At 41.0% G+C, this 25,494-nt stretch overlaps 1 protein-coding gene across 1 annotated transcript in view; it reads left to right on the forward strand.

Moving 5' to 3' along the window:
- TNNI3K (TNNI3 interacting kinase) overlaps positions 1–25,494 on the forward strand; it is a 297,450-nt gene that overhangs the window by 63,048 nt on the left and 208,908 nt on the right. The window lies entirely within an intron of this gene.

Genomic DNA, 25,494 nt, shown 5'->3' on the forward strand with positions numbered 1-25,494 from the left:
AAGACAAGGAAACAAGCAGGTGTTTAAAATTCTAAATTGCAATCAAAATGTCATCAATTGTAGATAAAGTATAGATAAGAAGGATAAGCAAGATAAATACAGCCAAATATGTTTTTTTTGAAATAATATTTAACCTAGAATATTGATTCTTATATTTTTATAACTGTTTATAAGTCTATTGTTTTATCTGATTATTGTATGCTGGTCAGAGGGATGGGCAGAGATGCACATTAGTTTGATTAATAAATAAAAAAATTAAAAATACAGATTCAATTCAGTAAATAATTTATTTATAAAGTATTTAGGGCTACCAGATCTGGACTTCAAAATTGAAAGGGATACAAACAATTTTAACTGATTCCAGATATGATAACCCAAATACAATATGAGATCAGTCCATTGGTTCATCAGCCCAGTGATATCTATTTTGGTTGGTTCTGTAGCCTCAGACTAAGTTTACATCCAGTGAAGGACTACCAAAAATTTTACTACCACACTGTGTGCGTGGCTTATGCAGGACGCCCTGCATTTTCTTTCAACACCTCTCAGTGCAAATTGGGTGCTCTGGGGTGGAGCTCCATTTTTGCTACCCCACTGATCCTCCCCCCCCCCCAATCTGCACAGTAGCCCACCTCTGTTTACATCCTAAATTTAAGATCCTTTTAAACTGGATTGACCAGGAATCCTCTGTAAAGAAAATGTAAGATGTATCCCTGAGCTATGCTATAATCTCTTCTCTGGAGGGACCAGAAATCAAGAGGAGCCTGGTAGCATCTTTTCAGACTGATGTATTTTATTAAAAGGCATAAAGGTACTGCAGCTGACTTTATCATATGCTAGGGCTGGCTCAACTGATGTAGGATTTAATTTGGGGTGAAGAGGGGAAAGTAGGGGACAGGGATTCTGGTCCCTACAGAGCAAGAGAGAAAGAGAGGGAGAGAGAAAGTGAGAAAGAGAGAGAGAGAGCAAGAGGGGGAGAGAGAAAGAGAGAAATGACTCTTGATTTAAAGCATATTTAAAGCACCCAAATAATAACAGAGAAAAAAAACCCCACCCTCGTTTGTGTGTATGTGTGTTGTGTGTGAACTCTTGAACCATTTCCAATAGCCCTCACCTGTTATTGGAAATGGTTCAAGAGTTCACACACACACACACACACACACACACACAAGGGGGGAGGAGACAGGGATGGAAAAAGAGGAGAAGATAGTAATAATAGTAATAGATTTTGGTTTTGTTTTAATATTAATTTCTTTTAATAAAAAAGAAGGGATTTTTTTTCTTGTTTGTTTGTTTGTTTGTTTGTTCGTTCATTCATTCATTCATTCATTCATTCATTCATTCATTCATTCATTCATTTATTCTTCTATGCCGCCCAGTCCCAAAGGGACTGCCGCTCAGACAGTATACTTTTCCGCCCACACCGAAAAAAAATTAGAGGGAACATTGATTGTGGCAGATGATTTTATGAACTACATTTAGGTCAGATCGAAGATGGTGTAGCTCTAAGCTATCTAAGCCCAGGATTTCAAGTCTGGTGGAATAAGGTATTTGTAGACAGCAGAGGAGTGGAGGACTTTTCTTGTGAAATATTTCTCTCAATTGTATTAATGTCCAATATGCAGTGTGGGTTCCAGACAGGTGATCTGCATTCCAGAATTGGTCTAGCCAATTTTTTTTATGCTTTGGTTGTAAACAGAAGGTATGTCATTCTTCTTCTTCTTCTTCTTCTTCTTCTTCTTCTTCTTCTTCTTCTTCTTCTTCTTCTTCTTCTTCTTCTCCTCCTCCTCCTTCTCCTCCTCCTCCTCCTCCTCCTCCTTCTCCTCCTTCTCCTCCTTTTTCTTCTTCTTCTCCTTCTCCTTCTCCTGCTCCTCCTCCTTGGAAACAGTCTAGTTGCCTTTTGAAAAAGCCCCTTTGAGACCACTTCGATCTGAATGACTGAGCATTTCCACAGACATTCAACTGTTTTTAACTTTTCAGTGTAGTCTGCAATCATAGAATTCTGTAAAGCTCTCCCATCACACCTGGCCTTGCTTAGGTGGTTCTTTAAATTTTCTTAAAACAATTTTTCCAGTTTTTCACAGACTACCCTCAAGCATTGGTCTTCCCATTCTTCTTCTTCCTTGTTTCTGCAGTAGGATTCTGCTAAGTTAGATTGGAAGTCGTTGTTATCCTCCTACTCCATAGTACCACCAGTATGAATTTAACATATTCTCTGTGAGTTATGAATACATTACATACCTCCTACTCCTTCATTAAAAACGGTAGGAGCAACATGAGTCAGATTTGTAAGTTATTCTTTTTTTCCTCCACCAAAGGGCCCTTGATATTTAAAGCTTGATATGTGTGCACTGAACCAGTATAATTATAATACCAGGAGATGGAGGAGGACTGGAAGAAGAGAAGATACGTTTTTCCTACCATACCTGACTTTTTTTTTAAAAAAAGTCTTATTACCAGTTTGTTAATATATTCCTAAAGAGAAGAAATAAGAACATTTTTACAGATGATGTATTTTAAAAGAAAAAAGGGAGAATGCAGCTAGGCACCTAGAAGACGAAAATGTTGCATTCTCAAAGCCTCGCATCTGAAACTTCAGATCTCCATGGCAACTGGCGACAAAATTGCAAGCTTTAAATGAAAGAAAATAATTCATTATTTACAATTAGCCTTTGAAATTCACGCACACATTGCTTCAATACTTTGACCTATCCAGTATAACAGCCATTTAAGACCAGGCTTTCAGATCCAGGAAGCTGAAGAATAGTACCAATTGCTATTGAGACGGAATAAAAAAGTCCAAATGTTGCCAAACGGGGCTATAGACTGACTGAATGAAAAGCAATGTCAAGGGTTTCATTCCCTTTTTCCTCTTGGAAACAATCCTAAGGATCCTTGGCCAGCCATTTTTGTATGGTATTTGGGAGTTTTAACTAAAAATTATTCCACCAAGAGTGCTTCAGAGTCTGATCTTGAGAAAGAAGGATGAAGTTCAAATACGGATATACAGTGAAACCTCGTCTTACAAACGCCTCGTCATACAAACTTTTCAAGATACAAATCCGGGGTTTAAGATTTTTTGCCTCTTCTTACAAACTATTTTCACCTTACAAACCCACCACTGCCGCTGGGATGCCCCGCCTCTGGACTTCCGTTGCCAGCGAAGCACCCGTTTTTGTGCTGCTGGAATTCCCCTGAGGCTCCCCTCCATGGGAAACCCCACCTCCGGACTTCTGTGTTTTTGTGATGCTGCAGGGGAATCCCAGCAGGAGGTGGGGTTTCCCAGCGAGGGGAGCCTCAGTGAAATCGCAGCGTTGTAAAAACACAGAGGTCCAGATGGGGGGTTTCGAGGACTTTGGTGTTTTTGTGATGCTTCAATTTCACAGATGCTCCCTTCACTGGGAAACCCCACCTCCGGACTTCCATTGCCAGCAAAGCACTTGTTTTTGCGATGCTGGGATTCCTCTGCTGGGATTCCCCTGCAGCATCGCAAAAACACAGAAGTCCGGAGGTGGGGTTTCCCATGGAGGGGAGACTCAGGGGAATTCCAGCAGCACAAAAAAGGGCGCTTCGACTGGCAAAAGGGGTGAATTTTGGGCTTGTACGCATTAATCGCTTTTCCATTGATTCCTATGGAAAACATTGTTTCGTCTTACGAACTTTTCACCTTAAGAACCTCATCCCGGAACCAATTAAGTTTGTAAGACAAGGTATCACTATATTAAGTGCATTTGACTTCTATCTTCAACCGGTCCAGAATAATAGTGATGTGGACAGTGATAGGAATTCTACATTATGCCCATGTAACACCCCCTCCAAAAAAAGTTCTATGCGAACCAGAAAGAACTCAGTATGATAACAATATCAGAGCAGCAGAATAGTAGTTGTTAAGTGAACAATTAAGTAAAGAAGCTTTTCAATATACATTAAAGTTTCATATGTTATACTCAGTGAAGGGCTACTAAAATTTTTACTACCACACTGTGGCGTGGCTTATGCAGGATGCCCTGCATTTTATTTCAACATCCCGGCCCTCTGGAATCAGCTCCCCCGGAGATTCACACTGCCCCCACCCTCCTTGCCTTCCGAAAGAGCTTAAACACTCATCTTTGCCACCAGGCCTTACTAGATTACTAGATCTTCCCACTGACCAATGAATGCTTAGTATGATTTGTTGAATGAATGTTAAATGAAAGTTTTTTTAAAGTTAGATTTTTAAGGATTGTTTTATGTAGATTAATTGGATTGATTTTACTATTGCCTTTTTGTATATGTTGTGAGCCGCCCCAAGTCCTCGGAGAGGGGCAGCATACAAATCCAATTAAATAAATAAATAAATAAATAAATAAATAAATAAATAAATAAATAAATAAATAAATAAATAAATAAATAAATAAATAAATAAATAAATAAATAAATAAATAAATAAATGGTAAGTAAGTAAATAAATACATTTTTATTTTTATTTTTATTATTTTTATTTTTATTTATTTTTATTTTTATTTTTTATTTTTATTTTTATTTTATTTTTTTTATTTATTGGATTTGTATGCTGCCCCTCTCCGGAGACTCGGGGCGGCTAACAGCAATAATAAGACAGCGTATAACAATAATCCAATACTAAAAACAATTAAAACCCATTATAATAAAAAACCAAACATACATAGAGACATACCATGCATAAAATTGTAAAGGCCTAGGGGGAAAGGGTATCTCAATTCCCCCATGCCTGGCGGCAGTGGTGGGTTTTATGTAGCTTACGAAAGGTAAGGAGGGTGGGGGCAATTCTAATCCCTGGGGGAAGTTGGTTCCAGAGGGCTGGGGCCACCACAGAGAAGGCTCTTTCCCTGGGTCCTGCCAAGCGGCATTAAATATAAATAAAATATGTCAGTGCAAATTGGGTGCTCTGGGGTGGAGCTCCATTTTTGCTACCCCACTGTATTTCCCCCCCCCCCATCCAGGCAGCAGCCCACCCCTGGTTATATTTATGCATGCACATGAATATACAGGCATTCACAATATGAACACATCAATATTTCAAATACTGTATATAGCTGTGATGGCGAACCTATGGCACGTGTGCCACAGGTGGCATCTGGAGCCATATTGGAGGGCACATTACTATCTGTCAGCTCCAGAATGCATATGCACGCTAGGCAGCTGATTTTCAGCCTTGGGGAAGGCCGTTTTGTCCTCTGGAGACTTCAGAGTAACTTCCCTGAAGCCTCAGAGTGTGAAAAACCACCCAATGGGCAAATCAAAAAAAATCAGAAAAATGGACTTCTGGTTTGCCTGTTGTGTTGTTTTTTTGCACTTCGGACCTTCAGGAAACTCCCCCCGAAGGTTCTGGAGCACACTGTGTAAACCGGAAGTCTGTTTTCCCGCACTTCTGGTTTGCCTGTTTTTGCCTTTTTTTTTTTTTACCATCTCAGGCTTCAATGAGGCCTGTGCACATGTGCAGGGACATGGGAGATTGTGTACATGCACAGGGGCAGTGTGGGAGTGTATGCATGTATGGAGGGAAAGGAATGGGTGTGGTCACCTGTGTGCATGCTAGAAGATGCACACCTACCCTTTTGGCACGCTAACCAAAAAAAAAAAAGATTCGCCATCACTGGATATAGAATGCACTTCCTTTCTATTCTTTTTAAAACCTTGAAAGCTTGCAGAGACTTCTTGGTCACTTCTAATAAAGGTACGTGCAGCGGCGAACTTTGGACCTTATTCCCATGAAATGGTGCCTCTTAAATTTGCAGTAGTGTTAAATTCAGCTTGCCTGTGGTGATCATAAGAGCAGTCCTCTATTAATTTTTATCTATGACACATTTGACTGTTCTTACTTGTTACAAGCAGCTGCTTCTTGTAACCCCACATGTTATAAGTGGAGTGCAGTATAATGTCACTGTTTAGTTCAATATTGGATTTTGTGAAATCCATTATACAACAGCGAGCGGTCTTATTCATACACAATAGGAACTCTCTCAAGTTAAGGTCAAATGCTGCCAGTGCTGTTTCATGTTTAAAATCTTTACCCATGTGGGGAGTCCAATAGTAAATTGGAACGTTTCTGGAAAGATAGTTTTTCTGATATTTTGTGTTCTGCATATACTTGGGCATATGAAACTTGAAGGTTGACACCATCTTCCCAGAGGTGCTTGGGGTCATCCTGTCAGTGTCAGAAAAGAACTAAATGAGTCAACATGTTTTCCTCTTGTCCTGAGGCTATATGTACCCACACAGCTGAGGTACAACAGTGGAAGGAAAAAATAAGATTCTTAGAGGCTTTCTTTCCAATATTTCTGCATTGAATCCACCATCTATTTTTTTATTTTTTTATTTATTCATTTATTCAATTTCTAGGCATCTTTTTTCTGAGGTTCAGGGCGGCTTACAACATAATAATACAAAACAATGGGGAAATTGAAGTTAATTCAATTAAAGTCTGCATTGGTTGCTGATCAATTTCCGGTCACAATTCAAAGTGTTGGTTATGACCTATAAAGCCCTTCATGGCATCGGAAGGCTTGAGTCAAAAAACTAAGGATTTGTAGGTTTCGAAAAAAAATGGACCAGAATATCTCCAGGACCACCTTCTGCCACATGAATTCCAGCGACCGATTAGGTCCCACAGAGTTGGCCTTCTCCAGGTCCTGTCAACTAAACAAATTCGTCCGGTGGGTCCCAGGGGAAGAGCCTTCTCTGTGGCGGCCCTGACTCTCTGGAACCAGCTCCCCCCAGAGATTAGAACTGCCCCCACCCTCCTTGCCTTCCATAAACTCCTTAAAACTCACCTTTGCCGTCAGGCATGGGGGAATTGAGGCATTCCCACCCCCCTTGGGCCTATACAATTTGTGTATGGTATGTCTGTGTGTATGTCTGGTTTAATAATGGGTTTTTTTAATGTATTTTTAAAAATTTATTAGATTTGTTATGAATTGTTTTATTGTATGTTGTGAGCTGCCTCGAGCCTACGGAGAGGGGCGGCATACAAACCTAATTAATAATAATAATAATAATAATAATAATAATAATAATAATAATAATAAAAAAAAACAGCTAAAAACATCCTAAAACTTTTAACATTATAATCAGTGCATCACATACAACTCAATCACACGTCCACCAATCAAAGAGTAAAAAAGAGGCTGGAGCAGAGTGGCCAAGCCTCCTGGCTAAGTATGTTTTTAAGCTTTTCCAGAAGGCCGGAAGAGTGGAAACCATGCGAATCCCCAGGGGGAGTTGATTCCAGAGGGCAGGGGCTGCCACAGAGAAGTCTCTTCCCCTAGGGCCCATCAGCTGGCATTGACTGGCTGACAGGACCTGGAGAAGGCCATCTCTGTGGGCCCTAACCAGTCAATGGTATACGTGAGGCAAAAGACGTCCCATAGGTAATCTGGTCCTAAGCCATGTAAGGCTTTAAAGGTCAACACCAACACTTTGAATTGTGTTCAGAGACTAGTAGGTAACCATTGCAGCAGGCGGAGTGATGCTGATATATGGGCATGTCTAGGGAGGCCCATGACAGCTCATGTGGCTGCATTTTGAACCAATTTCAGTCTCCAGACATTCTTCAAAGGTAGCCCCATGTAGAGAGCATTGCAGTAGCTGATCCTCGAGGTGATGAGGGAATGAGTGACTGTCAGGAGAGCCTCCCTGTCATAAGGCTGCAACTGGTGCACCAGGCAAACCTGGGCAGACGTCCCCCTTGTCACAGTCGAAAGATGATGTTTCAATGACAGCTGTGGATATGGAGGAGGACTCCAAAGTTGCGGACCTTCTCCGAGGGGTTCAAAATCCCCCCCGGGGTAATGGACAGACAGATGATGTGTCCTACAGACACTGGCACATCATCTCTGCTTCTTCACTGAATTGAATTCTTATAAAACGGGGCTATTCAAAACTCTCAGCCCGTGTTCTATTGTACTATATGCAAAGTTTATCTGCTGTAGAGGCAGAGGCCTTGAGCCCTTCAGAATCAGAATGTGGAAGTAGTGGGGTGAGCATGACACACATCCCCACTTGTGCAAGCAGCAGGCAAGAGTGGGTGTGCAAGTTCCATTTGCATGAGCAGCAAGCAAGCATAGACATACATGGTCCATTTGCACAAGTGGTAGGTGTGCATACCTGCCGCACAAGAAAATGAAGTGGTGCGTACATGTGTGCTTGACTGTTGCTCACACAGAACCATCCCATTCCCTCCCCCAGCTAGTCCACAAAGCTAGAAAGGTTGGGGAACACTGCTGTAGATGATGTATCATTTTTACTAAGCTCCTTCATTGACTGCCATACATTGACTACACAATGTACAAGTAATCTTCGAAGTACGACCATAATTGAGCCCAACGTTTCTGTTCCTAGTTGTTAAGTGAGTTTTGCCCCATTTTATGACCTTACTTACCATAGTTGCTAAGTGAGTCACTGCAGGTGTTAAGTTAGTAACATGACTGTTAAGTGAATCTGGCTTCCCCATTGACTTTCCATGTCAGAAGTTCACAAAAGGTAATCACATGACGCTGCCAGTTACCAAGCGTCCAACTTTTGATCACATGACCATGGGGATAATAATAATAATAATAATAATAATAATAATAATAATAATAATAATTTATTCGATTTGTATTCTGCCCCTCTCAATCGCAATCCCAGCGGACAGCAGAATTGACAGCAGAATTGCTGTCCCCTGAGATTGACATCGCAATCCCAGGGGACAGCAGAATTGATGAGAAGCAGCTAGAGAAATTAGGGAAATACGAAGATCTAAAAATCAAGCTGCAACGACTCTGGCATAAGCCAGTGAAAGTGGTCCCAGTGGTACTTGGCACGCTGGGCGCAGTGCCAAAGGATCTCAGCGGACATTTGAAAACCATCGGAATTGACAAAATCTCCATCTGTCAATTGCAAAAGGCCGCTTTACTGGGATCGGCAAACATAATTCGCCGCTACATCACGCAGTGCTAGGTGCTTGGGAAGCGCCCGACTGGTGATGAAATACGAAATCCAGCATAGTGATCTCATTTGCTGTGTTGTATTGACATAATAATTATTTATTTGATTTGTATTCCGCCCCTCTCCGAAGACTCGGGGCAGCTCACAACAATAACAAAAAACAATATTATAGATAAACAAATCTAATATTAAAAAAGAAGCATATAAAACCCTGTCATATTTAAAAACCAAACAACACATACATACCAAACATAAAATACAAAAAGCCTGGGGGAAAGGTGTAACGGTTGTGTAAAAATGGTTATGAATCACTTTTTCGAGTGTCAGTGTAACTTAGATTGGTCACTAACAAATGGTTATAAGCTGATGACCAACTGTTGAGATATGCCCACAAAGGAAATATCTGAAGAAATTGAAATATCTCCCTAAGATTTTTTTTTAAATATCTTAGCGTATAAAGTGTCTGTGCCTAAATCTGAACAGAATCTGTCTCAATCTGATTTCAAATACAGTGTTCCCTTGATTTCCGCATGGGATGCGTTCCGAGACCGCCCGCGAAAGTCGAATTTCCGCGAAGTAGAGATGCGGAAGTAAATGCACCATTTTGGCTATGGACAGTATCACAAGCCTTCCCTTAACACTTTAAACCCCTAAATTACCATTTCCCATTCCCTTAACAACCATTTACTCACCATTATTACTGGTACTCACCATTGAATAAGACACTTAGTGATCCTGATATTTATAAACATAATTATTTATTAACAATAATTATTTTTTTTGTTATTTATTTGCAAAAATTATTAGTTTGGTGATGACATATGACGTCATTGGGTGGGAAAAACCGTGGTATAGGGAAAAAAACCGCGAAGTCTTTTTTAATTTATATTTTTTGAAAAACCGTGGTATAGGCTATTCGCGAAGTTCGAACCCGCAAAATTCGAGGGAACACTATACTCCTTTATGCCCAATTATTTAAACCATGAAAATCCTCTTTTGTATCAAACTCGATATGTCCAACTGTTGCTGTTGTTTCAATTTCTGAATATAGTTAACTGCAAGTTGAGCTGCCAGACGTCATTTGATTTTTCCTTCAGCAGGCATTAAGATTATCCAATTATATTAACTTACTTGAAGAATCTCATCAATTTCAGTGGAAATTACTTCTAGGAAAATACATGTGGGAGTGTATTGCATACAATCTGTAGAGATCTCTGCATGCAGGTTACTAGCAGTTCCAGCTTAAACTATATTTTCCAAATCTGATAATGCTGAATCTCTATAGATCTCGCTATACAATTGCAAAACAAGCACTAAAACTGAATCTTTATGTAAAACAAGTATTTTAATTTAGGGATTGTATTGGTTGCAATTTACATTCTACTACTCAGTAGCTAAGACGTTGAGCTTGTTGATCAGAAAGTCGGCAGTTCAGCGGTTTGAATCCCTAATTTATTTATTTATTTATTAATCAGATTTGTATGCCGCCCCTCTCCGTAGACTCGGGGCGGCTAACAGCAATAATAATAATACAATGTAAACAAATCTAATATTTAAGTGAATTTAAAAAAGCCCAATTTAAGAAACCAATCATACATACTGACATACCATGCATAAATTTTATAAGCCTAGAGGGAAGGGAAAGTCTCAGTTCCTCCATGCCTGACGACAGAGGTGGGTTTTAAGGAGATTACAAAAGGCAAGGAGGGTGGGGGCAACTCTGATATCGGGGGGGAGTTGGTTCCAAAGGGTCAGGGCCACCACAGAGAAGGCTCTCCCCCTGGGTCCCGCCAAATGACATTGTTTAGTTGACGGGACCCGGAGAAGGCCAACTCTGTGAGACCTAACTGATCGCTGGGATTTGTGCGGCAGAAGGTGTGGTAATGCTGTGTAACGGAGTGAGCTCCTGTTACTTGTCCTAGCTTCTGCCAACCTAGCAGTTCGAAAGCATGTAAAAAATGCAAGTAGAATATAGGGACCACCTTTGCTGGGAAGATAACAGCACTATGTGCCTTTGGAGTTTAGTCATGCTGGCCACATGACCACGGAGACGTCTTCGGACGGCACTGGCTCCTCAACTTAGAAAGGGAGATGAGCCCTGACCCTAGAGCCGGAAACAATAGCATGCATGTGCAGAGATACCCTTACCTTCATATATTCTAATGCTAATACTATACATTCTTATTTAGGGAATACAAGTACAGTGGTACCTCTACTTACGAACTTAATTCGTTCTGTGACCAGGTTATTAAGTAGAAAAGTTTGTAAGAAGAAGCAATTTTTCCCATAGCAATCAATGTAAAAGCAAATAATGTGTGCGATTGGAGAAACACAGGGAGGGTGGAGGCACTGTTTCCTCCCAGGAGATTCCTAGAGAGGCCCCACGGAGGCTTCTCCCTGCCTTTTCCGGCCCTGTTTCCACCCAGGAGATTCCTAGAGAGGCCCCACGAAGGCTTCTCCCCACCCTTTCCGGCCCTATTTCCACCCAGGAGATTCCTAGAGAGGCCCCACGGAGGCTTCTCCCCGCCTTTTCCAGTTACAGTTTCAGAGGCTCGGGTTTGTAAGTTGAAAATGGTTCTTGAGAAGAAGCAAAAAAATCTTGAACACCAGGTTCTTATCTAGAAAATTTCGTAAGTAGAAGCATTCTTAGGTAGAGGTACCACTGTAATCCTCAGTTTAGGACCAGTTACGAACAGCCTGAAAAGGGGGACCTATGACCAGGGTTCAAAGTTCCAATGATTGGGCCCCCTCCATGGTCACATGACCAAACATCAAGTGGTCAGCAACAGAGCCACATTTACTGTAGTTTGCAGCATTCCACAGTCAAGTGATCACATTTTACGACACTTTGTCAAAAAACAGCATTTTCAATTTTCAGCAAAATCACACCCATAGAAAATCATGAGTGTGCTTAACAATCGTGGCATTCACTTCACGGCTGTGGTATTTGCTTTACATCCAGCACATTTGCTACAAAAAAAAGGTTATAAAAGGTCACAACATACAATCATAATGGGCGGGCTCCATCATGATCATTACGATTGAGGACTATCTACCATGTATTTCATGTATCTCAATAGATGTCAAAGATAAATGAATGGGTTTGTTGTTTTCTATATCTGGACTCAATTCATAAAAGTTGTTGAAGGTTAAAACCTGTACCTGAAATTTGATATAGAAGACTCTTAAGAATCACCACCAAAATCACAGAAATAATTTTTAATTATTTTGAAGATTCCTCCTGATTAGTCCTGGTTAAGCATCTGAGCAGCCTCACATAGAAGGTTTTCCTGTAATATAACTTTCAGGTTATGAAAGCCTGTGATGGTTTTTATCAGATTTATTAAAAAAAAAAAAGATTGGAAGCACAGCTAAGAATGTATAAAACCTATCTTGTTATTGTCCTGGAGTTTTGCATTTCCATTTTTATGGTCATGAAAATCCATACTCTATGGAATGTCAGGCAAATCTTTACTTTTAAGTATTGTAGGCTTAAATTAAATGTGCATCAGAATTCAGATGATATCAGCTTCTTTCAATAGGATATGCATTCAGGCATACATCACCATTTTTTTACTCCCCATTTAGCTTGCAAAAATGCCTGCATGTTTTGTTACTTCCAATATATTTTTAATAGAAAGTAAATATGATAGAATCAGAGAAATGTGGATTCAAGGTAATTATCCACAGGCAGAGAATCACAGCTTTCTTATTGGAAACCAATCTAGTCAGACTGCTGCAGCATCCTAATTACAAGAGAGATACAGATCAGCCTATGGCTCATCAGTATCAGAATACATGTATTCAATCATTGCATCAAATTAAGCATTTGTACATATAACACTGTGTTTCATGAGCTATGCACTTTTAATGTAAAATTTTGCCAGATATTCAAATAGGTCTACCCAATATTATGTCATTAAATATTTTGAAAAACGTAAATCAGTGACATTATAGAGGGGCGGCATACAAATCTAAAAAATAAATAAATAAATAAATAAATAAAATTTATTTGTTTATTTATTTGTCTGTTTGTTTGTTTATTTATTTATTTGATTTGATTTGATTTGATTTGTATGCCGCCCCTCTCCATAGACTCGGGGCGGCTAACAACAGTAATAAAAACAACATATAACAATCCAATATTAAAACAGTTAAAAACCCTTATTATAAAACCAAACATACATACAGACAGACATACCATGCATAAAATTGTAAATGCCTAGGGGGAAAGAGTATCTCAGTTCCCAGAGGTGGGTTTTAAGAAGCTTACGAAAGACAAGGAGGGTGGGGGCAATTCTAATCTCTGGGGGGAGTTGGTTCCAGAGGGCCGGGGCCACCATAGAGAAGGCTCTTCCCCTGGGTCCCGCCAAGCGACATTGTTTAGTTGACGGGACCCAGAGAAGACTCACTCTGTGGGACTTAACTGGTTGCTGGGATTCGTGCAGCAGAAGGCGGTCCCTGAGATAATATAAAGAATGCAGGGGTGAAATGCTCCTCGCTCATTGGAGAGCCAGTTGCAAAGGCAGTGCGAGGCTCCACCCACCCACATTCTGCCATTAGGGTTATTTTATCCTCTGTACATGCACAAAGTGTTCTGTGCATGAGCAGAGGGTAAAATAACCCTAATGGCAGAGTGTGAGTGGGTGGAGCCTTGCACTGCCTTCGCGACCAGCTCCCTAATGACCGACAGGCATAAGCAAACCAGGAGCATTTCACCCCTGTAAGAATGTATTTAGTTTCCAGGAATGTGTGGACCCAGCAAACAAAAAGGGATGTGCAGGAGAGTTAGCAAAATAAATTGAATAGAATATCACTGACTATTTTTTTCCTTATAATAGGCATCATGTTCCCCCTTTGAGTTCCTCTACCCGAAGAATGTCTTTTCATTCTTTAAAATGCATGTTCTCTACAACAGAGAAAGAAAGGTGAATTAACATCAACCTGCAATCATGCGCTGTGATGTTTGTAGCATGTTTGTGTGCCTGCCTGAAAACAATCTGGCATATTTGGCAACAACTACAAGGGTCCAGTGATGTTTGAAGAAAATATAAAATAATTAGAGCCACAAACAGCCACACTTCAACCCCTAAGAAAGGAGAAAGATTGATTAAACCAAACGAGTATGGTCATACAAAAGGAATCATAAGAGAAGTGAGCCTAAGGAACTGCCCAATAGACAAGAATGGCAACCAAACCATATGTACAGTGGATGTAATGCACCACTGCAACTCAGAAACTACTCGGAGGCCTTTACAAAGGAAGAGGGGGAGAAAAACTCATTGTTGAATAAGTAGATTGATCTCTAAAGAACAGAAAAAACACACCTGTTCTTGAAAGAAGAGAAATAAATTTTATAGTAGTTGAATGATTCACTATTATTAAGGGCATACGCACAGCGCTGTAGGCCCTGTTGATAAGCGGCGAGCCGGCAACCATGGGAGAATACACACGGCACTGTAGGCTCTGTGATTCATCTTGTTTAGCTGCTGCCGCCATCCGAAACAAACAAGATTGCAAGCCATAGCATGCTACTGGAGAGTCCGTCTCTTGCTGCATCCCACTTCCCCACCTCTCTCAGACAGAAATTTAGAGGATTTTGGGCTCTCAGCTGGAGGAACAAGCAGCAGCTGGGCCGGCGCCCGAGTCTGCTTCAACCCAATCATTCACCAGATGTTGGGGAGCTCGTGGGAGGAAGGTATTTATGTTTGATGCTGAATTTGCTAGTCTCCAAGGATGGATGGATGGTTGACGAAATGGTGTGTAGAGTCCTGGAAGCTAAAGCACACGTCCTGGACTCGGACTGAGTCAAAAAGAGGGTTATTGTAAAATGGAGGACAACTTTTATAGTTGGCAGACTCAGTCCTGATTGGCTGTGGACAAGGTCCACCCATCCTTGGAGACAGCTCTCCCTACTTTGGAGAATTTATAGTAGTTGAACAATTCACTCCTGAAGAGTGTTGATTACCAGGGCAAGGATTAGGGATACCATAGAACAGATTCACACCCACCACATCAAGCCCACTAACAATGAACCTTTTTGATAATACATATATCAAAAAAAAAAATTGATATTGCCAGGAGCCCCTATACAATGAATTTTCAACACTTAGCAAGGACACTTTAACACTTGGGTAGCCAGATTTGTGTAATGAGTAGAAAAGGACTACAAAGAGTGGATGATTAGCTTCATAAATAATGGGAGTAGTAAGAGTGGTTTCTAGAAATTATTATTATTATTATTATTATTATTATTATTATTATTATTAATCAGATTTGTATGCCGCCCCTCTCCGCAGACTCGGGGCGGCTCACAGCAATAATAGTACAATGTAAACAAATCTAATATTTAAGTTTAAGTTAATTTAAAACCCCAATTTAAAAACCAATCATACATACTAGCATACCATGCATAAATTTTATAAGCCTAGGGGGAGGGAAAGTATCAATTCCCCCATGCCTGATGACAGAGGCGGGTTTTAAGGAGCTTACGAAAGGCTAGGAGGGTGGGGGCAACTCTGATATCTGGGGGGAGTTGGTTCCAAAGAGTCGGGGCCGCCACAGAGAAGGCTCTTCCCCCTGGGTCCCGCCAAATGACATTGTTTAGTTGACGGGACACGGAGAAGGCCCACTCTGTGGGACCTAACTGGTCGCTGGGATTCGTGTGGCAGAAGGCGGTCTTGGAGATATTCTGGTCCGGTGCCATGAAGGGCTTTATAGGTCATAACCAACACTTTGAATTGTGACCGGAAACTGATCCGCAACCAATGCAGACTGCGGAGTGTTGGTGTGACATGGGCATATTTAGGAACGCCCATGATAGCTCTCGCAGCTGCATTCTGCACAATCTGAAGTTTCCGAACACTTTTCAAAGGTAGCCCCATGTAGAGAGCATTACAGTAGTCGAGCCTCGAGGTGATGAGGACATGAGTGACTGTGAGCAGTGACTCCCGGTCCAAATAGAGCCGCAACTGGTGCACCAGGCGAACCTCGGCAAACGCCCCCCTCGCCACAGCTGAAAGATGTTTCTCTAATGTGAGCTGTAGATCGAGGAGGACGCCCAAGTTGCGGACCCTCTCTGAGGGGGTTAGTGATTCCTCCCCCCAGGGTAATGGACGGACAGATTGAATTGTCCTTGGGAGGCAAAACCCATAGCCACTCCGTCTTATCAGGGTTGAGTTTGAGTCTGTTGACACCCATCCAGACCCCAACAGCCTCCAGGCACCGGCACATCACTTCCACTGCTTCGCTGACTGGACAAGGGGTGGAGATGTAAAGCTGGGTATCATCTGCATATTGATGATACCTCACCCCATGCCCTTGGATGATCTCACCCAGCGGTTTCATGTAGATATTAAATAGTAGGGGGGAGAGGACCGACCCCTGAGGCACCCCACAAGGGAGCAACCTAGAGGTCGACCTCTGACCCCCCACTAACACCGACTGCGACCGACCGGAGAGGTAGGATGAGAACCACTGAAGAACAGTGCCTCCCACTCCCAACCCCTCCAGCCAGCGCAGAAAGATACCATGGTCGATGGTATCGAAAGCCGCTGAGAGGTCAAGAAGCACCAGGACAGAGGATAAACCCCTGTCCCGGGCCCGCCAGAGATCATCCATCAGTGCGACCAAAGCAGTTTCCGTGCTGTAGCTGGGCCTGAATCCTGACTGTTGAGGGCCTAGATAATCGGCTTCTTCCAAGGACCGATGGAGCTGGAGCGCCACCACCTTCTCAACAACCTTCCCCATAAAGGGAAGGTTGGAGACTGGTCGGTAGTTGTTGAGAATGGCTGGGTCCAGGCAAGACTTCTTGAGGAGGGGGCGCACAAGTGCCTTCTTGTAGGGATCCGGAAAGGACCCCCTCCCCAAAGAAGCATTGGCAATCTCCTGGACCCAGCTCCGTGTCACCTCCCTGCTGGCCGAAACCAGCCAGGAGGGACACAGATCCAGTAAACAGGTGGCGGAACTCACAGCTCCAATGGCCTTGTCCACTTCATCAGGTGTCACCAGATCAAACTCTTCCCAGACAGGTGGACAAGTACGTGCCCCAGTCACCTCGACTGATTCGTTGTCAGTCGACTCTGTATTCCAATTGGAGTCGAGGTGCGCTCAGATCCGAGTGATTTTATCAGCGAAAAACGTGTTAAAATCCTCGGCACTACTCTGCAAGGGCTCCCCAACTCCCCCCTGATTAAGAAGGGAGCTGGTCACCCTAAACAGAGCGGCCGGGCGGGATTCTGCTGATGCAATCAAGGCGGCATGATACGCGCATCTTGCCGCCTTGAGCGCCACTTTGTAAGTCTTAACGTGAGCTCTTACAAGTGTTCGATCGGATTCGGAATATGATTTGACTTTTCTAAATGATGAATTGCCAATAAAAAAATTGACAACGCCTAACAAAAGCAGATGGAATGGTACATGGTAAGCCTGATCAGAAAGGCTATGAACAAATTGGAGGTGAAAATCTTTAAAGAACAATCTCACGTCAAAACTAAAAGGAAATGAGTGTGTTGTTATAACCAGGCATCACTCAATTCCAAATAAAAAAAGCATTGGGTCATAAAATTAATTGTCTATACCAGGGGTTTCAAACTCAATTTCATTGAGGGCCACATCAGGGTTGTGTTAGACTTCAGGGGACTGTTGTGGGCATAACCAAGGTAGGCATGGTCAACTCGATGACACTCGTGCCAGGGTTGATGACCTGAGTGCTCCGCTAGTGAAAATCGGTTCCCTACCTCTGTCTTTGGGTACAACGGCCTCCTGCAGCCCTCTGTAAGTGAAAACAGAGCTTCGGAGAGCTCCGCAGGCCTTGCAAACTCTATTTTTGCTGGCAGAGGCACTGTGGGCTGGTCCTTCACTGTTTTTAGAGCAGGCCCATGGGCCAGATCTAAGCACCCTGCAAGCCTGATCTGGCCCCCATGCCTTGAGTTTGACACCTCTAGTCTATACACTAATATTCATATTATTGAAAATAAACAACTTGAGATAGAATGATAAATTTAAAATACAGGAAGGTAATTTCTGATTAAATGTTAAAAGAACAAAAATCAAAGTTGCAAAAGAGATTGATGGGGGAAACAGTTCTGAGTGACAGCTTCCCTCCACAGTATCATGTGTTGGGAGAGCATTAATAGCAATAGTACAGTGATGCCTCGTCTTACAAACGCCTCGTCATACAAAGTTTTCGAGATACAAACTCGGGGTTTAAGATTTTTTTGCCTCTTCTTACAAACTATTTTCACCTTACAAACCCACCGCCACCGCTGGGATGCCCTGCCTCTGGACTTCGGTTGCCAGCGAAGCACCCGTTTTTCCCCTCCTAGTGAGGGGAGCCTCTGAAATCGCAGCATCGCAAAAACACAGAGGTCTGGAGGTGGGGTTTTGAGGACTTCGGTGTTTTTCTGATGCTGCTATTTCACTGAGGCTCCCTTGGCTGGAAAACCCCACCTCCAGACTTCCATTGCCAGCGAAGCGCTCGTTTTTGCGATTCTGGGATTCCCCTGCTGGGATTCTCCTGCAGCATCGCAAAAACACAGAAGTCCGGAAGTGGGGTTTCCCATGGCAGGGAGCTTCGGCTGGCAAAAGGGGTGAATTTTGGGCTTGCAGCATTAATCGCTTTTCCATTTATTCCTATGGGAAACATTGTTTCGTCTTACAAACTTTTCACCTTAAGAACCTCATCCCGGAACCAATTAAGTTTGTAAGACGAGGTATCACTGTACTTAGATTTATATGTCACTCCATAGTGCTTTATAGAATATTCTCTGAGCAGTTTACAGAGTCAGCATATTGTGTCCAACAATCTGAGCCCGCATTTTACCAGCCTTGGAACAATGTAAGGCTGAGTCAACCTCAAGCTTGTGAGAATTGAACTTCTGGCAGTGGGCAGAGTTAGTCTGCAATACTGCATTCTAACTACTGTGCCAATCTGCCTCCTATAGTTAACTTGGACTCCGTAGGCTAATGGGCCTCCTCCAGTTGTATTATGTTCTAACACGCCATTTTCCATCTTGTCACTATTATCACCAAGGTAGTAAAAAAATTAATATCCAAAATCATACAGTTAGACTGCATCCTACTATTGATAGGAATCTGCTCTCTCTCCTTGGGTTTAGCTCACCATTCTTGTTTCAGTATTGTATCTATAGGTTTCAGCTGACTCCTCCACATACAAGCACTAAATATAGGCAAGCATAAAGTTCAGAAACTATAAGCCTTTGTATACTGAAAAGGAAGTTTGTTGCTGAATATTTTGAAATTAATCAATCAATCTGAGTAATATACTAGTTATGCACCATTTAATTATCTCTTAAAAATATAGTGATGACCCTCCCCCCCCCAAAAAAAGCTAGATGGGGCAGAGATGTTTATAGGTTCCTATCACCTCTCAGTCTGAAGTTACATAATATAAATCTAGAATTATTAAAACTGCAATGAAAATTTAAGGCCAGCAAAATATTAAGATGGTTCTACATCTCTTTTCTGCTGGTCCTCAAGAGTTATGCAGCCCAGATTGGACTATCAATGCTGGGCTATTTTTCACTAAATCCCTTTGAACAAATGGACTATTCTCCAAGCTCTACACATCCCTTTATTCTCTCCTGGCTGGCCCATATTTTCAATTTTCACATTCATATTATGGACCTGAGTTACTATTTTCTTTAGGCAACCAGATCGCATTCACAATGAACATTTGTGTCTTATACACAGTGGTACCTCATGATACGAACCCCTCCTCTTACAAACAACCCGAGATATGAATCTGGGGTTCAGAAATTTTTTGCCTCTTCTTACGAACTTTTTCCTTCTTACGAAGCCGCCGCCGCAAAGCCCCGCCGCCCAGCTGTCGCTTTTTGAAACAGCTGGGGGGCTTCTCAGCATCCTCCTGAACCCGAACGCCAAACCCGAACTTCCGGGTTCGGCATTCGGGAGGCCGCTGAGAAGCCCCCCGGCTGTTTCAAAAGATGACAGCTGGGCGGCGGGGCTTCTCGGTGGCCTCCCGAACGCCGAACCCAGAAGTTCGGCAAAAGTTCGGGTTCGGGAGGCCGCTGAGAAGCCCCGCCGCCTGGCTGTCACCTTTTAAAACAGCCGGGGGGCTTCTCAGTGTCCTCCTGAACCCGAACTTCCTAACTTCCTAACTTCCTTCCTTCCTTCTTTCCTTCCTTCCTTCCTTTCTTCTGGATGGCATTTACAGTACGCGTATTATCGAGAATATTCTGCTAAAATTAGTTATATATTTTTCTTCATGTGCTTTATTTTTCACATAAGCAAATATGTCAGAGATGGAAGGTATTCAAAACTACACCTGGGATTTTGATTGCCAACTGAAATACGGCATGAATCCAGCAAAGGACCATGGGCGAATCTCCAAATCCTTTGATGTACACTTATTGCCAGATGAACAGCACAGATGTTATTATTGTGGTTGTCGCTTTCTTACCACTTCTTTTTAAGTGGTGTTATTTGAACTGCACGTTTTCTGTGGATGGCTGTTTTTAAGAAATATTTTAACTAAATTCAGTTTTATGATGCTTGTTCCTTTCACATTCTTTATTTGTGTTATTTAAGACAACTAATTTCATTAGAATGTTCTTATTTAAAACGCTTTCTAAAATATGTAAAAAACTTAATCCATTATATAAGTAAGGGATTTCTTTAAGGAAGTATTGTATAGTTTTATGAACTCTTAATACAATGCTAGCAAATAATACATCCATTTTTGTTTTGGCAAGATAACTGCATTCCATGCTGATATATTTTTCTTGCCAATGTAAGCTAGAAAGATAAAAGCAGTACTTTTCCCATACTGTGGTTTGGATGCTGTGTTATAATTCGGATACAATCCAGCCTACTTAATTATAAGCTTTTGAAATCTGATAAACTTTCACTGAATTGAGTTCAGTGTCCAAAACAATTTGTGGTAGGGGGCAGAGATGCAAAATATTGATTGGAAATGAAATGTGTTTTTAAGCACTACTGTTTAGCAGCAATAATATCTTTCAGAAGCATTTTTGACTTCTGTACATCAATTTCAAGTGAATTATTGCATTTATGAGAAGTGAAAAACTCATCACTGCAAGCTACGAATTGGAAAATTTCTTCCAAAAAGAAGGGCATGCTGTTTCCTGAAGATTCTTTATAAATACTTAACTAGATTAAATCCCCACAGGAGATGAATCTAATCTTTTTCATGAGGTATCACACCAATGATACCTCTTGATAGAAATTGTGAAATTCTACTTCTTGGATGTCAACTGGAACAAACTTTGAATTTACAAATTCAAGAGGCATTGAGAGTGATGGACATTTCTGTGACTCTCACATTTTTGCTCCCCTGATTCCATCTCATTGCTTTTCTAGTAAATCGAGTACACAAAGTAACACAGAAGCCAGTTTTAAAATACATATAGCTGTTTAACACATTGCTAAAAGTGAACAGCAATGCTGTTTCTGAGGTACATCAATTCAAATTAAAAATAATGCCCTGGTTCTAAAAAGCAGTAAAAACACATAAGAACTCAGTAAACAGAGTTCTAATTTGCATTAAAGACAGATAAAAGCGACCTATGTATGCCAAAGTCACTATTATTATGAAATATATTTTATTTGTTATTATTGATCACGTAAGATAGGAAAGAGTTCTCTTTTTGGTAGGCAAAGACAAAAAAATATATTTATTTTGGATTGATGATGGGAAAGGAGTACAGTACATTGTAAATAACATCAGTTTCAGATTAATCATGAATGTTAATGTCATTTAAACAAGGCCATATATGTGCAAATAATCAACCTAGAAAACTTCTAACATTTGTAGAAGAATGTTTATTTCACCTCTTACTTCGATGTACTTATCTTCATACATATGTTTACAGAATTTGAACAATTAAAGAAAGAACTTGAACGATTAAAGATAAATAAGGCAATGGGTCCAGATGGCATCCACCCCAGAGTTCTTAAAGAACTCAGATTTGTCATTGTTACCCCCCTGACTGATTTGTTTAACCAATTCCTGTTAACAGATGTTCCTGAAGATTGGAGAATGGCCAGTGTTGTACCTATCCACAAGAAGGGTAGTAGAGAAGAAGCTGGTAACTACAGGCCAGTTAGCTTGACATCAGTTGTAGTTAAAATGATGGAGACTCTACTCAAAAAGAGCACCTAAAAACCAATAACTTATTGGACCCAAAACAGTATGGCTTTACTGAAGGCAAATCATGTCAGACTAATCTCATTGATTTCTTTGACTATGTCACAAAGGTGTTGGATGAAGGTGGTGCCGTGGATATTGCCTATCTGACTTCAGCAAAGCCTTTGATACGGTTCCACATAAAGAGCTGATAGACAAGTTAGTGAAGATTGGACTTAATTCCTGGATAGTTCAGTGGATTTGCAGCTGGCTGAAGCGTAGACATCAGAGAGTTGTTTTTAATGGCGAGTATTCTGAGCAGAGACTGGTTACAAGCGGTGTGCCACAAGGGTCTGTTCTGGGTCCTATTCATTTTAATATGTTTGTGAGTGACATAGGGGAAGTTTGGTATGGAAGGTTTGCCTATTTGCCGATGAATCTAAAGTGTGCAATAGGGTTGATATTCCTGGAGGCGTCTGTAAAATGTCAAATGATTTAGCTTTGCTAGATAAATAGTCAAAGCAATGGAAACTGCAGTTTAATGTTTCCAAATGTAAAATGATGCACTTGGGGAAAAGGAATCCTCAATCTGAGTATTTATGGGTAGTTCTGTGTTAGCAAAAATTTCAGAAGAGAAGGATTTAGGGGTAGTGATTTCTGACAATCTCAAAATGGGTGAACAGTGCAGTCAGGTGGTAGGAAAAGCAAGTAGAATGCTTGGCTGCATAGTTAGAGGTATAACAAGCAGGAAGAGGGAGATTGTGATCCCTCTATATAGAGTGCTGGTGAGGTCACATTTGCAATACTATGTTCTGTTCTGGAAACCTCACCTACAAAAAGATCTTGACAAAATTGAAAGGGGTCCAAAAATGGGCTACAAGAATGGTGGATGGTCTTAAGCATAAAACCTATCAGGAAAGACTTAATGAACTCAATCTGTATAATCTGGAGGACAGAAGGGAAAGGGGGGACATAATCGAAACATATGTTAAAGGGTTAAATAAGGTTCAGGAGAGAAGTGTTTTTAATAGGAAAATGAACACAAGAACAAGGGGGCACAATCTGAGGTTAGTTTGGGGAAAGATCAAAAGCAACATGAGAAAATATTATTTTACTGAAGGAGTAGTAGATGCTTGGAACAAACTTCCAGCAGACATGATTGGTAAATCCACAGTAACTGAATTTAAAGATGCCTGGGATAAACATATATCCATCCTAAGATAAAATTACATGAAATAGTATAATGGCAGACTTGATGGACTATGAGGTCTTTTTCTGCCATCAATCTTCTATGTTTCTCTATGTTTCTACATTTACCTTTCCCAACTTGACTACATCTTTAATATAAGTTTGAATTATTGCTGATTCGCAGCATGAGCATTAACGTATTTTAAATAAAATATGAATTTTTCAGGCCACAGAACATTGTTTCCTTATGCAGAATAATGTTGGCTTCTCACTCTTCTTGTAATAACCTGGGTGCTTGTTTCCTTTAACACTTGCCTTTTGGGTCATAATTTCGCTCTGCGTGCTTAATATGTAAGGTAGCAGGATTCCTGTGAAAAGGTCATTAACTCAGTAAAGCTTTTTTATTTTCCTTGACTGAAAACCCCACAATAATACTCAGCAAATATAACTGAAGCAATAATTGATTACAGTAGGTTCTCAGGTTTCTAAGCAATTACAGGAAAAAGGCATAAAAGGTCAGCTGTAGGGTACAAATCCTTTATCAGTCAATCATGAGGTAGGGTGTTTGCAGTGTACAGGGTTTTTTTTTAAAGTCCAGATGGCGGCTACATCAATGTGATTGGAACTTTGTCAGACATAAAACCCAAAAATACAGGTGGATCTTTGATCACATCATTGTTTCTACCATTTTGAATTTTGACATTACAACCTATTGATACTCCTGTTGTTTGGGCTTGCAGCTAAACTTGATATTATAATTGGATCCCCAATCTGTTTTCTATTTTCTTTTATAGCAATGAATACTCCTTCCTAATAGGGATGAAAGAGCAAAGTGCTGTTTGGAAGGGTTTAATCCCTCAGTCCCTAGGGAGTTGAGTGGCATAGAAATTTAATTAAATAAATAATACCCACCCACCCCCTCTGTCCATATCCATAAAGAAAACATTACACAGGATTGGTTGCAGAGCAAACTGTAAGAGGCTGTTCTCCTTAAGGACTAGGGCAGGATAGCTTTTATATAGTTTAAATTTAATTAAATTTAATGTATTAGATGTGTTGTGGCCACCTACTCCAGAAGACTCTGAGTACCTCATGAAAAAAAAGTAAATAGAATTTAAACAATTTAAACCCACATAAATAGGCAGAATAGACTAAAACAGCTACAATCATAAATAGTATAAAACTACAAAATATGTCCCACCAACATGTTACAATCACGGTTAAACCCAAGCCAGGGAATGGAATATTGTTTCTGTTTTATTTTTATATTTCAATCCCAAACCAAGGATATGAAAATGGCTAGAAACTGTCAAAGAGACCTTTGCATCTCATGAAGTATCATTATGGACACTAAGTGAGGATAAACTGTCCCTACAAATGGAAAAGAAAATGGAAAAATAGAAAGAGAGGTACAGTTTCCTGAAGTTCCCAATTCACTAAATTAATGTTCAGATGGATGGATCTTTGAAGGACAGCTTTAGTTTTCTATGTGGTTGCACAGTTGCAGCTCAGTTGCGTTGAAGATTTCCCTCTTTCTTCTGGACCAGCAGCTAGGACTTCCTATCATGGTTTTGGATCAGATAATATGTCCTTTCTATCCAAAGAGTACATTCTCTCTCAGATAACGTAGTTTTACTTAACTGTTCTAAATCAACTATCTTGATTTATAACTCCTTCAATTAAATGCACAGATTGCTCGTGGTTTTACAGTAATTTGGCCATGTTTGTGTTTGCTTTCATTTGTACCTTATACAGTGGTACCTCATCTTACGAACGCCTCTTCTAACGAACTTTTCAAGATACGAACCCGGTGTTTAAGATTTTTTTGCCTCTTCTTCCGAACTATTTTCACCTTACGAACCCAAGCAGCTGCTGCTGGGGTGAAGGGGTTTCTTCCCCCCTCCTTTTTTTGAAGAAAGAAAAGGGAGGGGCTGCTTGGAGTAGGAAACATTTTGCAGAGATGCTTGCAAAGGAACTGAAAGGGTGTCTTTTTAAGAAAGAAAAGGGAGGAGGGAGGGGCAGCTTGGGGGAGGAAAATTTTTGCAGAGAACAACATGCTTGCAAAGGATCTGAAACAGTGTCTTTTGAAGAAAGAAAGGGGAGGGGTGCCCCCTTGCCTTTCTTCCTTCCCACTCACCCTTGCTTCTTCCACCCGCCCCCTTTAGCTGCTCCTCCCTGCCCTCTGTTCGCCTCCCTTCTAAAGTTTGGGATTGGGCACACATTATTTGCTT

Source organism: Erythrolamprus reginae, chromosome 3 (assembly GCF_031021105.1).
Source record: "Erythrolamprus reginae isolate rEryReg1 chromosome 3, rEryReg1.hap1, whole genome shotgun sequence".
In the NCBI taxonomy this organism is placed as follows: domain Eukaryota; kingdom Metazoa; phylum Chordata; class Lepidosauria; order Squamata; family Dipsadidae; genus Erythrolamprus; species Erythrolamprus reginae.